The sequence below is a fragment of the Oncorhynchus nerka genome, linkage group LG1 (assembly GCF_034236695.1).
Source record: "Oncorhynchus nerka isolate Pitt River linkage group LG1, Oner_Uvic_2.0, whole genome shotgun sequence".
Classification (NCBI taxonomy): Eukaryota; Metazoa; Chordata; class Actinopteri; order Salmoniformes; family Salmonidae; genus Oncorhynchus; species Oncorhynchus nerka.
In genome coordinates this window covers 30,308,124-30,322,868 of record NC_088396.1, presented here as the reverse complement: position 1 = coordinate 30,322,868, position 14,745 = coordinate 30,308,124, and positions in this window count along the sequence as shown.

Below are 14,745 nucleotides of genomic sequence, written 5' to 3'. Positions count from 1 at the left end.
AAAAAGAGGAATAGCGAGACACGTCAACTGTGTGTTGTTATTGTTGTTGATAGTGTAGTGTTAGATAAGAAGAAATGGACACCCTCTTTAGAAAACGTTTCCCTGGTAATGGGTTGATTCCCCTTGCTGCCAGAACTGCTATATGCTTTCTCAGAACCAGTGGGGTGGAAGAGGGATCTTTACTACAGACTCTTTGCTACAGACTCTTTACTACAGACTCTTTGCAACAGACTCTTTGCAACAGACTCTTTGCAACAGACTCTTTACTACAGACTCTTTGCTACAGACCCTTTGCTACAGACCCTTTGCTACAGACCCTTTACTACAGACTCTTTACTACAGACTCTTTACTACAGACTCTTTACCACAGACTCTTTACCACAGACTCTTTACCACAGACTCTTTACCACAGACTCTTTACCACAGACTCTTTACCACAGACCCTTTACCACAGACTCTTTGCTACAGACTCTTTACTACAGACTCTTTACTACAGACTCTTTACCACAGACTCTTTACTACAGACTCTTTGCTACAGACCCTTTGCTACAGACCCTTTGCTACAGACTCTTTGCTACAGACTCTTTGCTACAGACTCTTTTTACCACAGACTCTTTACAGACTCTTTACCACAGACTCTTTACTACAGACTCTTTACTACAGACTCTTTACTACAGACTCTTTACTACAGACTCTTTACTACAGACTCTTTACTACAGACTCTTTGCTACAGACTCTTTACCACAGACTCTTTACCACAGACTCTTTACCACAGACTCTTTACTACAGACTCTTTACTACAGACTCTTTACTACAGACTCTTTACTACAGACAGACTCTTTACTACAGACTCTTTACTCTTTACCACAGACTCTTTACTACAGACTCTTAGACTCTTTGACTACAGACTCTTTACTACAGACTCTTTACCACAGACTCTTTACCACAGACTCTTTACTACAGACTCTTTACCACAGACTCTTTACAGACTCTTTACCACAGACTCTTTACACAGACTCTTTAGACTCTTTACTACAGACTCTTTACTACAGACTCTTTGCTACAGACTCTTTACCACAGACTCTTTACTACAGACTCTTTGCTACAGACTCTTTACTACAGACTCTTTTTACTACAGACTCTCTTTGCTACAGACTTACAGACTCTTTACTACAGACTCTTTACTACAGACTCTTTACAGACTACAGACTCTTTAGACTACAGACTCTTTACTACAGACTCTTTACCACAGACTCTTTACCACAGACTCTTTACTACAGACTCTTTACTACAGACTCTTTACTACAGACTCTTTACTACAGACTCTTTCTACAGACTCTTTACTACAGACTCTTTACTACAGACTCTTTGCTACAGACTCTTTACTACAGACTCTTTACTACAGACTCTTTACTACAGACTCTTTACTACAGACTCTTTACCACAGACTCTTTACTACAGACTCTTTACTACAGACTCTTTACTACAGACTCTTTACTACAGACTCTTTGCTACAGACTCTTTACTACAGACTCTTTACCACAGACTCTTTTTACCACAGACTCTTTACAGACTCTTTACCACACAGACTCTTTACTACAGACTCTTTACTTTACAGACTCTTTACTACAGACTCTTTACTACAGACTCTTTACTACAGACTCTTTCTACAGACTCTTTACTACAGACTCTTACTACAGACTTTACCAGACTCTTTACCACAGACTCTTTACTACCAGACTCTTTACTACAGACTCTTTACTACAGACTCTTTACCACAGACTCTTTACTACAGACTCTTTACTACAGACTCTTTACTACAGACTCTTTACCACAGACTCTTTACTACAGACTCTTTACTACAGACTCTTTACCACAGACTCTTTACCACAGACTCTTTACCACAGACTCTTTACTACAGACTCTTTACTACAGACTCTTTACTACAGACTCTTTACTACAGACTCTTTACTACAGACTCTTTACTACAGACTCTTTACTACAGACTCTTTACTACATACTCTTTGCTACAGACTCTTTACTACAGACCCTTTACTACAGACTCTTTGCTACAGACTCTTTACTACAGACTCTTTGCTACAGACTCTTTACTACAGACCCAACACTAAGTCTCAGGCATCACCCCAATGCCTTTCCCCCAAACCCAACCCCCTCTCCTTGCAGTGGAGCTCCTGCTGGGCATCAACTAAATCACTCTCAAAGATGGCAGCCCCTCCTCTCTCATGCGTAATGTAATTTGTGTGTTGAAGGTCAGCTGGATTCAGCGCTGCGGCGAGTCATTACGCTGGCTACTGTTGTTGCTGTGACGATTCAGCACCTGTCAACTCACCAACCAGGAAGAAAAGCAGGAGAGCTTCGGAACGGGTTTAAATTGCCGGGATGCTATTAAAGAGAGAGATTGGAACAGAGACTGATCATATTCAGGGTAGGGATGTTTATTTCAACCAGTGTTATCAATTCAATGCTGGAGTTTAATATACTGAAAGGAAAGCTAATTATTTACATCAGTTTACATTGTATTAGTCTATACACAATGGATGTTTAAAACATGACTATTTTTGACATTCTAAATATAACCTCAACCCATTGAAGAAGTGTCCTTGAGTCCCCAACAGGCCCTTATAAACCATCTACCGCCACACATTTGTCCTGTCCAGTTCTCCCCAGTCCGGTGCTCTAAGTGGGCCTAAGGATGCAGGCGACTCTATATTTAGCCACCACACAGAGCTATTTTAATCCATGAATACCCACTTAAACACAACCAGCTGTGGAGTACATTGGGATTAATCAGCTTGGTCAGAAATAAGCAGGATCTCTTTCTCTCCTCTCCTCTTCTCTCCTGCTCCCCATCTCCCTATCAGGTCTAAACAGGCCACAGGCCACTTAATGTTGATGAGATCAATGGTAGGACCATGGCTGGACACACACCATATTCATTACTCATCTACTGCAGCTCCATACACCACAACTGCTTAAAACAATCAATGCATATAAAGGTGATACAAACCGGTAAAGAATTGATCAGGAAGACACTCAGAATCAGAAGAACACTCAGTAGAACATATACAGCTAATTGCAAGGAAACACTTGAGTAAATGAGGGATACAAAGTATATTGAAGCAGGTGCTTCCACACAGGTGTAGTTCCTGAGTTCCTGGGAGTCACGTATAAAGATGCCCAGTTGCTCGTTATTTTGGAGAAATCTCAGTGTGTGTATTTCAGTCACCACATCTCAACCCAATTTAACACTTCTGGGAGATTCTGGAGTGGAGCCTGAGACGGCGTTTTCCACCACCATCAACAAAACACCAAATGATGGAATTTCTGGTGGAAGAATGGTGTCACATCCCTCCAGTAGAGTTCCAGACACCAGTAGAATCTATGCCAAGTGCATTGAAGCTGTTCTGGCTTGTGGTGGACCAATGTCCTATTAAGACCCTTCATGTTGGTGTTTGTATATTTGTTTATGTATTTGTATATATATTGTAACAATTGTCTATTGACTAATATTGGTATTACCACTAGGCCTGAAACTATCACCTAAAGACTTGCATAAGAAACACTGTCTTTGGCATACCTCTTGATGCTCTGATGTAACTGGCATACCTCTTGATGCTCTGATGTAACTGGCATACCTCTTGATGCTCTGATGTAACTGGCATACCTCTTGATGCTCTGATGTAACTGGCATACCTCTTGATGCTCTGATGTAACTGGCATACCTCTTGATGCTCTGATGTAACTGGCATACCTATTGATGCTCTGATGTAACTGGCATACCTCTTGATGCTCTGATGTAACTGGCATACCTCTTGATGCTCTGATGTAACTGGCATACCTCTTGATGCTCTGATGTAACTGGCATACCTATTGATGCTCTGATGTAACTGGCATACCTCTTGATGCTCTCATGTAACTGGCATACCTCTTGATGCTCTGATGTAACTGGCATACCTCTTGATGCTTTGATGTAACTGGCATACCTCTTGATGCTTTGATGTAACTGGCATACATCTTGATGCTCTGATGTAACTGGCATACCTCTTGATGCTCTGATGTAACTGGCATACCTCTTGATGCTCTGCTGTAACTGGCATACCTCTTGATGCTCTGATGTAACTGGCATACCTCTTGATGCTCTGATGTAACTGGCATACCTCTTGATGCTCTGATGTAACTGGCATACCTCTTGATGCTCTGATGTAACTGGCATACCTCTTGATGCTCTGATGTAACTGGCATACCTCTTGATGCTCTGATGTAACTGGCATACCTCTTGATGCTCTTGATGTAACTGGCATACCTCTTGATGCTTTGATGTAACTGGCATACATCTTGATGCTCTGATGTAACTGGCATACCTCTTGATGCTCTGATGTAACTGGCATACCTCTTGATGCTCTGATGTAACTGGCATACCTCTTGATGCTTTGATGTAACTGGCATACCTCTTGATGCTCTGATGTAACTGGCATACCTCTTGATGCTCTGATGTAACTGGCATACCTCTTGATGCTCTGATGTAACTGGCATACCTCTTGATGCTCTGATGTAACTGGCATACCTCTTGATGCTCCCATGTAACTGGCATACCTCTTGATGCTCTGATGTAACTGGCATACCTCTTGATGCTCTGATGTAACTGGCATACCTCTTGATGCTCCCATGTAACTGGCATACCTCTTGATGCTCTGATGTAACTGGCATACCTCTTGAAGCTCTGATGTAACTGGCATACCTCTTGATGCTCTGATGTAACTGGCATACCTCTTGATGCTCTGATGTAACTGGCATACCTCTTGATGCTCTGATGTAACTGGCATACCTCTTGATGCTCCCATGTAACTGGCATACCTCTTGATGCTCTGATGTAACTGCCATACCTCTTGATGCTCTGATCTAACTGGCATACCTCTTGATGCTCTGATGTAACTGGCATACCTCTTGATGCTCCCATGTAACTGGCATACCTCTTGATGCTCTGATGTAACTGGCATACCTCTTGATGCTCTGATGTAACTGGCATACCTCTTGATGCTCTGATGTAACTGGCATACCTCTTGATGCTCTGATGTAACTGGCATACCTCTTGATGCTCTGATGTAACTGGCATACCTCTTGATGCTCTGATGTAACTGGCATACCTCTTGATGCTCTGATGTAACTGGCATACCTCTTGATGCTCTGATGTAACTGGCATACCTCTTGATGCTTTGATGTAACTGGCATACCTCTTGATGCTCTGATGTAACCTCCGACGTGGTAGCCTGCCCGGCCCCAAATAAAAAGGTGAAATGAGGTGATGTCCTTTTGTCCTTTTATAAAAAATGTTGCAGTGACGCAGTTTATCAATGTTCAATTTGGGATTTTTCTTGGGATTTTCATTTGAAGTCATCAAATCAAATCAAATGTATTTATATAGCCCTTCGTACATCAGCTGATATCTCAAAGTGCTGTACAGAAACCCAGCCTAAAACCCCAAACAGCAAGCAATGCAGGTGTAGAAGCACGGTGGCTAGGAAAAAGTCCCTAGAAAGGCCATCGTCATCATATGGCAGAGCACCCAGATAATGAATCAAGACTATTAGCCACTCCACTTTATGTTGGTGTTTCCTCTATTTTGGCAGTTACTTTTTTATTGAACCTTTATTTAACTAGGCAAGTCAGTTAAGAACAAATTCTTATTTACAATGATGGCCTACCTGGGAACAGTGTGTTAACTACCTTGTTCAGGGGCAGAACGACAGATTTTTACCTTGTCAGCTCGGGGATTCGATCCAGCAACCTTTCAGTTACTGGCCCAATGCTCTAACCACTAGGCTACCTGTACATTTTTCATTCAATTGGTTTATGGCAGATTTAAATGAACAGTTGCTATAACTTATATATCACTTGTAAAAAAAGGATCAGTAGGTCCTTTAGAGTCAACATAAATCCAGCAGTCAGAAGTTGATTTTGCCAAAATATTTGTTTTGAGCTAAACAGACACATCAGAACCTCTCTCTGCCATGGTGTGTGTTGGTTGTCTCATCCTCCAGGTCTGGAGCTCACAGTGTGGGAGTCAGTGATAGGAAATCAATGAGTGGTTAATATTAGTGCAGTGTGCAAGAGGCCAACTCTCAATCAATGTGTCGTAGAGGGAAATACAAACAGCTAAACAGTTAGCCTTGAGCCTTCACATGTCATGACCCATCGAACAGGAAGTGGACAGAATGATACACAGACACAGGGTGTTCTGGGTAAGAAAAGGTCATGTAGGGGATAAGATATAAAGTCATAAAATCTGGTGACATGATGCCTTCAAATTAGTATTGTAGAGGGAATTTTACAAATGGAGTTTTTCTCCAGATGAATGGTGAGACAAAAGGCTGGTTCACCTTGTGACAGACAGGCTTCCTTTAGGGTTCAGGTCTAGCACGAGAGCTGTCAGCCTGAGACAGCCTGGAGAAACAAACACAGCCTTTGATACATCACACACAGCATGCACACACCAGCTCTCCAGTGACTGGCTGGCTCATATAACTGATTGTACACCTCAGGCTTCATCTTGCCAATATGACACTGGCACCATGAGAACTGAATGAACGAACCAAGTACAACCATTTCTGAGGCTGTGTTTTAGGCCATTTTAACCAGGGATCTTTTAGTGATTGAAGGGTAACATCCATGATGAGGATGGATGTCTTGTCAGTTGACCCTCTACTCTCTCCTGTCCAGGTAGACATGTACATTTAATCAAGGCTTTCCTTTCTTTGGGATCAGAGGTAGAGGTCTGGTCATCCTCATTCTAACAAGAGGTGTTCGTCTACACATAATCAGGACTAACGTTATTCATCTAGACAGAGATAAGGGGTTAACATGCATCCCTTAGATCACTTCACTATTCCCCTTTTCTTTACAAAGCTCTCCTACACAAGCTTCCGACTTACCTAACTCCGTGGGTGAAGTATAAAAACACGACTTACCTAACTCCGTGGGTGAAGTATAAAAACACGAGTTACCAAACCCGTTCACAGGGTTGGTTAACTCGATGTCCCTCGGGTCTCCACCGGATTAGGTACATCTGCTTGAAGTTAAAAATGCAACTTACTGCTGGAATCATTTACAAAACTCATTACAATTGGATGTTCTGGTGCCTCTCGGGCAATTTAAAGTGTTGATTGAGGACCTAGTAGCCAAGGAATGTAATTGCTTTTCTTACATTTTGTGTTGTGCTATATTTAGATTTTTATTGCATTGTATTGATTGTTGTTTTGTTTCACATTGTATTGATTGTTGTTTTGTTTCACATTGTATTGATTGTTGTTTTGTTTCACATTGTATTGATTGTTGTTTTGTTTCACATTGTATTGATTGTTGTTTTGTTTCACAGATAGATTGTTGATTTGTTTCAAATGAGTCTTTTGTTTCACATTGTAGACCTTGTAGTTGTTGTTTTGTTTCATTGTAATTGTTGTTTTGTTTCACATCGTATCATTGTTAATCTATGTTGTTGTTTTGTTTCAATTGTAATTGTATCACATTAGTTGTATGTACTAAATGTATCATTGTATTGATTGTTGTTTGTTTCAATAAATTGTATCATATTAGTGTTATGTAATAAATTGTTTCACATTGTAGTTGTTGTTTTGTTTCTCATTATACTAAATGTATCATATTAGTCTATGTAATAAATGTATCACATTAGTCTATGTAATACATGTATCATATTAGTCTATGTAATAAATGTATCATATTAGTCTATGTAATAAATGTATCACATTAGTCTATGTAATAAATGTATCATATTAGTCTATGTAATAAATGTATCATATTAGTCTATGTAATAAATGTATCATATTAGTCTATGTAATAAATGTTTCATATTAGTCTATGTAATAAATGTATCATATTAGTCTATGTAATAAATGTATCACATTAGTCTATGTAATAAATGTTTCACATTAGTCTATGTAATAAATGTATCATATTAGTCTATGTAATAAATGTATCATATTAATCTATGTAATAAATGTATCACATTAGTCTAAGTAATAAATGTATCATATTAGTCTATGTAATAAATGTATCATATTCCTCTCCTTCCAGTATACTGCATTTCTGGCAGTATTAACTGGTGTATCGATGTCCAGTCTAAAGCGTTAGTTCAGGTTAATTCCCTGCTATAGCTGTGCTGTAATAACTACTAGTATTTATGTGCCTGTCTGACAGCACTGGCGTTAATAAACTCTGTCTGCACCCGAGGGAGGCAGGCAGGCAGGCAGGCTCTTGTGTGTGTGTGTGTGTGTGTTTGTGTTTGTGTTTGTGTGTGTGCGTGTCTGTTTGTGTGTGTGATCTCTCTGTAACTAACCTGCAGCTCGAATGGAATCAGCCAGAAGGCAATAGTTAGCCCAACAAGCACTTGTAACAGTGCCGGATGGCTTTCAATGTAAATAGATTATATCGACACCAACCATACTGCTGAGTCAATTCCACATCCTCCATACCTAATTCAAGATGGAAGCACCTGTTACTCACACTGTCTCTATGTGAATCTGTTGCCACGGAGTTGAAAAGAAGATGGTAGCAACTAGCCTGTAGCTGCTTTTATCTCTCTTATTTTTATGCATCTGTTGTGGAAAACCTAGTACATCTCTAACAACATTGTGCTCATACACACACGCACACACACCAATCCGGAAGGAGGAGGAGAAGGGCGTCGGCTAGTGGGTGGAGTCTCCCGGTCCATCCCATTTCTCATACCGGCTAATGGAGACACAATACATGTCTGGCCCCTTCTTTTCCTTTCCTCCATCTTGAGGAGAGGAGCGCAGCACTTAGAGTAATGTAAATACCGCGGGCTATTTCTAGACCTCCTCACCCTTACTGCTTTGACTGGAGAAGCACTACATCAACGGAGCTGCATTGCTGTAAATTGCATCATTCTCTTACTCTCTTTCTATTTCACAACGTTGAAGTCTTCATTATTAATCTACAATGTAGAAAATAGTAAAAATAAAGAAAAGCCTTGAACTGTACAGCATATCCAATGTCATTCAATTGTGTTAGTCCGTTAAGTGCATGGGCATGAGTTATACCTCTGTGATGTTAGCCCGAAGGGGGTGTGAACAGAAGTGGAGTCCAATGTTCACCAGTATTTCCCCTAGTGATTTCTATCAAGGCTGCCAACAGCAGCATTCTATTGAGATCTCCCCACACACACAGGTACAAATGTAGCATCTTAATTTGATCACCCTGTTGCCGGAGAACAGTCCTGCAATCCTACATCTGTACCCATGTACATAAACTCACACCATCAGACACACCACCCACTGTGTCTGTGTTTAATTATCCTGATGGAGTGGAGTGACCTTGGTTTTCCCAATACTCTGTGATGAGTTCATGGCGCAGGGGTTGAGGGGAGAACAAACAGTACCCTGTCTGTTGCTACTTCACACCCCAACCAAGGTTGTTGAAATGAATGAGCTAACTGGATCAGGGGCCAAATGGGGTCAGGGCATGGGAGGAAGTCTTGTATTCAGGTCAGTGTGAAGCATCAGGTCAGGCGTATCAGTGGTCTGGTTTGGCATTACAGAAGGCCGTCAGGGTGTGTGTCTGTCTGTTTGGCATTACAGAAGTCCGTCAGGGTGTGGGTCTGTCTGTGTGGCATTACAGAAGGCCGTCAGGGTGTGTGTCTGTCTGTGTGGCATTACAGAAGGCCGTCAGGGTGTATGTCTGTCTGTGTGGCATTACAGAAGGTCGTCAGGGTGTGTGTGTGTCTGTCTGTGTGGCATTACAGAAGGCCGTCAGGGTGTGTGTCTGTCTGTTTGTCATTACAGAAGGCCGTCAGGGTGTGAACAGGGCTCCGGGCAGCCGAGCGGAAATGGAGGAAAACTCGCCTCCCTGCGGACCTGGCATCCTTTCACTCCCTCCTCTCTACATTTTCCTCTTCTGTCTCTGCTGCTAAAGCCACTTTCTACCACTCTAAATTCCAAGCATCTGCCTCTAACCCTAGGAAGCTCTTTGCCACCTTCTCCTCCCTCCTGAATCCCCCCCCCCCTCCTCCTCCCTCTCTGCAGATGACTTCGTCAACCATTTTGAAAAGAAGGTCGACGACATCCGATCCTCGTTTGCTAAGTCAAACGACACCGCTGGTTCTGCTCACTCTGCCCTACCCTGTGCTCTGACCTCTTTCTCCCCTCTCTCTCCAGATGAAATCTTGCGTCTTGTGACGGCCGGCCGCCCAACAACCTGCCCGCTTGACCCTATCCCCTCCTCTCTTCTCCAGACCATTTCCGGAGACCTTCTCCCTTACCTCACCTCGCTCATCAACTCATCCCTGACCGCTGGCTACGTCCCTTCCGTCTTCAAGAGAGCGAGAGTTGCACCCTTCTGAAAAAACCTACACTCGATCCCTCCGATGTCAACAACTACAGACCAGTATCCCTTCTTTCTTTTCTCTCCAAAACTCTTGAACGTGCCGTCCTTGGCCAGCTCTCCCGCTATCTCTCTCAGAATGACCTTCTTGATCCAAATCAGTCAGGTTTCAAGACTAGTCATTCAACTGAGACTGCTCTTCTCTGTATCACGGAGGCGCTCCGCACTGCTAAAGATAACTCTCTCTCCTCTGCTCTCATCCTTCTAGACCTATCGGCTGCCTTCGATACTGTGAACCATCAGATCCTCCTCTCCACCCTCTCCGAGTTGGGCATCTCCGGCGCGGCCCACGCTTGGATTGCGTCCTACCTGACAGGTCGCTCCTACCAGGTGGCGTGGCGAGAATCTGTCTCCTCACCACGCGCTCACCACTGGCGTCCCCCAGGGCTCTGTTCTAGGCCCTCTCCTATTCTCGCTATACACCAAGTCACTTGGCTCTGTCATAACCTCACATGGTCTCTCCTATCATTGCTATGCAGACGACACACAATTAATCTTCTCCTTTCCCCTTCTGATGACCAGGTGGCGAATCGCATCTCTGCATGTCTGGCAGACATATCAGTGTGGATGACGGATCACCACCTCAAGCTGAACCTCGGCAAGACGGAGCTGCTCTTCCTCCCGGGGAAGGACTGCCCGTTCCATGATCTCGCCATCACGGTTGACAACTCCATTGTGTCCTCCTCCCAGAGCGCTAAGAACCTTGGCGTGATCCTGGACAACACCCTGTCGTTCTCAACTAACATCAAGGCGGTGGCCCGTTCCTGTAGGTTCATGCTCTACAACATCCGCAGAGTACGACCCTGCCTCACACAGGAAGCGGCGCAGGTCCTAATCCAGGCACTTGTCATCTCCCGTCTGGATTACTGCAACTCGCTGTTGGCTGGGCTCCCTGCCTGTGCCATTAAACCCCTACAACTCATCCAGAATGCCGCAGCCCGTCTGGTGTTCAACCTTCCCAAGTTCTCTCACGTCACCCCGCTCCTCCGCTCCCTCCACTGGCTTCCAGTTGAAGCTTGCATCCGCTACAAGACCATGGTGCTTGCCTACGGAGCTGTGAGGGGAACGGCACCTCAGTACCTCCAGGCTCTGATCAGGCCCTACACCCAAACAAGGGCACTGCGTTCATCCACCTCTGGCCTGCTCGCCTCCCTACCACTGAGGAAGTACAGTTCCCGCTCAGCCCAGTCAAAACTATTCGCTGCTCTGGCCCCCCAATGGTGGAACAAACTCCCTCACAACGCCAGGACAGCGGAGTCAATCACCACCTTCCGGAGACACCTGAAACCCCACCTCTTTAAGGAATACCTAGGATAGGATAAAGTAATCCTTCTCACCCCCCCCCTTAAAAGATTTAGATGCACTATTGTAAAGTGGCTGTTCCACTGGATGTCATAAGGTGAACGCACCAATTTGTAAGTCGCTCTGGATAAGAGCGTCTGCTAAATGACTTAAATGTAAATGTAAATGTGTGGGTCTGTCTGTGTGGCATTACAGAAGGCCGTCAGGGTGTGGGTCTGTCTGTGTGGCATTACAGAAGGCCGTCAGGGTGTGGGTCTGTCTGTTTGGCATTACAGAAGGCCGTCAGGGTGTGGGTCTGTCTGTTTGGCATTACAGAAGGCCGTCAGGGTGTGGGTCTGTCTGTTTGGCATTACAGAAGGCCGTCAGGGTGTGTGTCTGTCTGTTTGGCATTACAGAAGGCCGTCAGTGTGTGTCTGTCTGTTTGGCAGGAGAGTGCTTCATCTGGTGTTCTGGAAAAAGGCATCAATCAAAGACCAACACAGAATATAATAACCATCACTGCTGTCAGAGCTGCCAATCTCACACACACACACACACACACACACACACACACACACAGGCACATCAGCAGAGAAATCAGTCTGTCTTTTCACTGTTCGCTAAAAAGTGGGTTTGATGCCCTGATTGGAGATCACAGAGGTAGGGCTACACATAAATACCAACAAAATCACTGGAGCTGGATAGATTGTTTAGAGAGTAAAGGGAAGACCTTGGCCTGTCATGTTGTTAACCAGTCTCGCTTACCGTGGTACGTTACCCAGAGCTATCAAATCAGCCAGTCTCGCTTACCGTGGTACGTTACCCAGAGCTATCAAATCAGCCAGTCTCGCTTACCGTGGTACGTTACCCAGAGCGATCAAATCAGCCAGTCTCGCTTACCGTGGTACTTTACTCAGAGCTATCAAATCAGCCAGTCTCGCTTACCAGAGCTATCAAATCAGCCAGTCTCGCTTACCGTGGTACGTTACTCAGAGCTATCAAATCAGCCAGTCTCGCTTACCGTGGTACGTTACTCAGAGCTATCAAATCAGCCAGTCTCGCTTACCGTGGTACGTTACCCAGAGATATCAAATCAGCCAGTCTCGCTTACCGTGGTACGTTACCCAGAGCTATCAAATCAGCCAGTCAGCACTCTCTTTATACCAGCTGTTTACAGCTCTCACACTGCACTGGTTATATGTAATACACAAAAACAATGAAAGACAAATGATCAATGTGCTAAATAATATCATTTATTTACCTCACATATTAATCACCATCATTTTATAGACACTGCATAAATAAATAAATAATTATGTAGCTGTAATTTCACCTCACTAAACGGATAAATAATTGATCATGTTGCATTGAAACGTATATTCCATTTGTTCATATGCTGACTTTGTTGATATATACATGTATCACACATAAATATATATTTCCATTTACGACATAGAAGCACATTTAGTATAGCCAGCCGAGCAACTGATGTGATTATGTTTTTTTATTCTTTCATTTTGATTTGGTTTTCCAGTGATACTGTAGCACATAAGACAGCATGAAGCCTGGTCTCCTGGTTGAAGGAGAGGAAACCTTACATTCACATTACATTCCAAACAGACTGCCTGACACACAAGTCCACTCTGACACTTTGCATAGCATCAGACCAGCTCCCAATTACTACCCAAATTAAGGCCATAATTCAAACAGATTAAAATGATATATTAAGACCAGCAAATGTTTACTAACAAATACTATTTGAGAGGAGTGAAGCAGAGAATAGAAATACTCAACAACATCAAAACAACAACCAAATTTCCCATCACCATCTCAAATCTGCATTTTGACATGTTTTCTCTGACCAACCTACAGACCTTCCTCAGCGTTTAGGGCTGGTTCGAGGCATAAGAGACATAAGCTTAGGGCCCCTGGCTGCTAGGGGGTCCCCCCATAAATGTTTTTAAAAGGAAGTTGGTCAGGGTATCAACTTACTATTGACAGTTAGAATAGTATAATACACCAGGTGCAATTTAGAAATGTGGTTGTGCATCAGCATTGGTTTATTCTTATGTCAGTTCACTGACTACGTTTCCATCCAGCCATTTCATGAGCATGAATTATCTGACGCATAAAAAGTCACGACTGGGCTGATGGAAACATGAAATGCCGATACAATTTTATAAATGCCAACAGACAATGTGTTCGTTCAACATGGTGTGATCTTCTTGTGTCTGTAAAATGAATTATGTGAGAAATGGCAGTGGAAGCGCCTTTATGCGCAAATATTGGTATAATAACCATCCTATCGAAATAAACTTGGAGTGATGCAGTGATAAATTGTGTGGTCCTTCCACTACGACTCGGAAAATCATGCAGTTTATTAGGCTGCAGTTGAAATAAGTTATGATGAACTTCACACAGTGCAAGGTGATGTTTGAAAAACACACACTTTATTTTGTATTTATTTATTTATTTATTTTTACCCTTTTTCTCCCCAATTTCGTGGTATTCAATTGTTGTAGTAGCTACTATATTGTCTCATCGCTACAACTCCCTTACGGGCTCGGGAGAGACGAAGGTTGAAAGTCATGCGTCCTCCGATACAACCCACCTACTTAACACAGTGCGCATCCTGGCCAGCCGCACCAATGCGCCGGAGGAAACACCATGCACCTGGCCACCTTGGCTAGCACACACTGCGCCCAGCCCGCCACAGGAGTCGCTGGTGCGCGATGACCAAGCCCTCCCTAACCCGGGCGACGCTAGGCCAATTGTGCGTCGCCCCACGGACCTCCCGGTCGCGTCCGGTTACGACAGAGCCTGGGCGAACCCAGGGACTCTGATGGCACAGCTGGCGCTGCAGTACAGCGCCCTTAACCACTGCGCCACCCGGGAGGCCCCGAAAAACACACTCTTATCCATAATAATCTCATAACATAGGTAATCTACCTGCACTGTATCTGCCAGCTGTTGGCTAGAGCACACGTGCCAAGACCGGAGTGGATACATTATATAACTCAAAAGGTT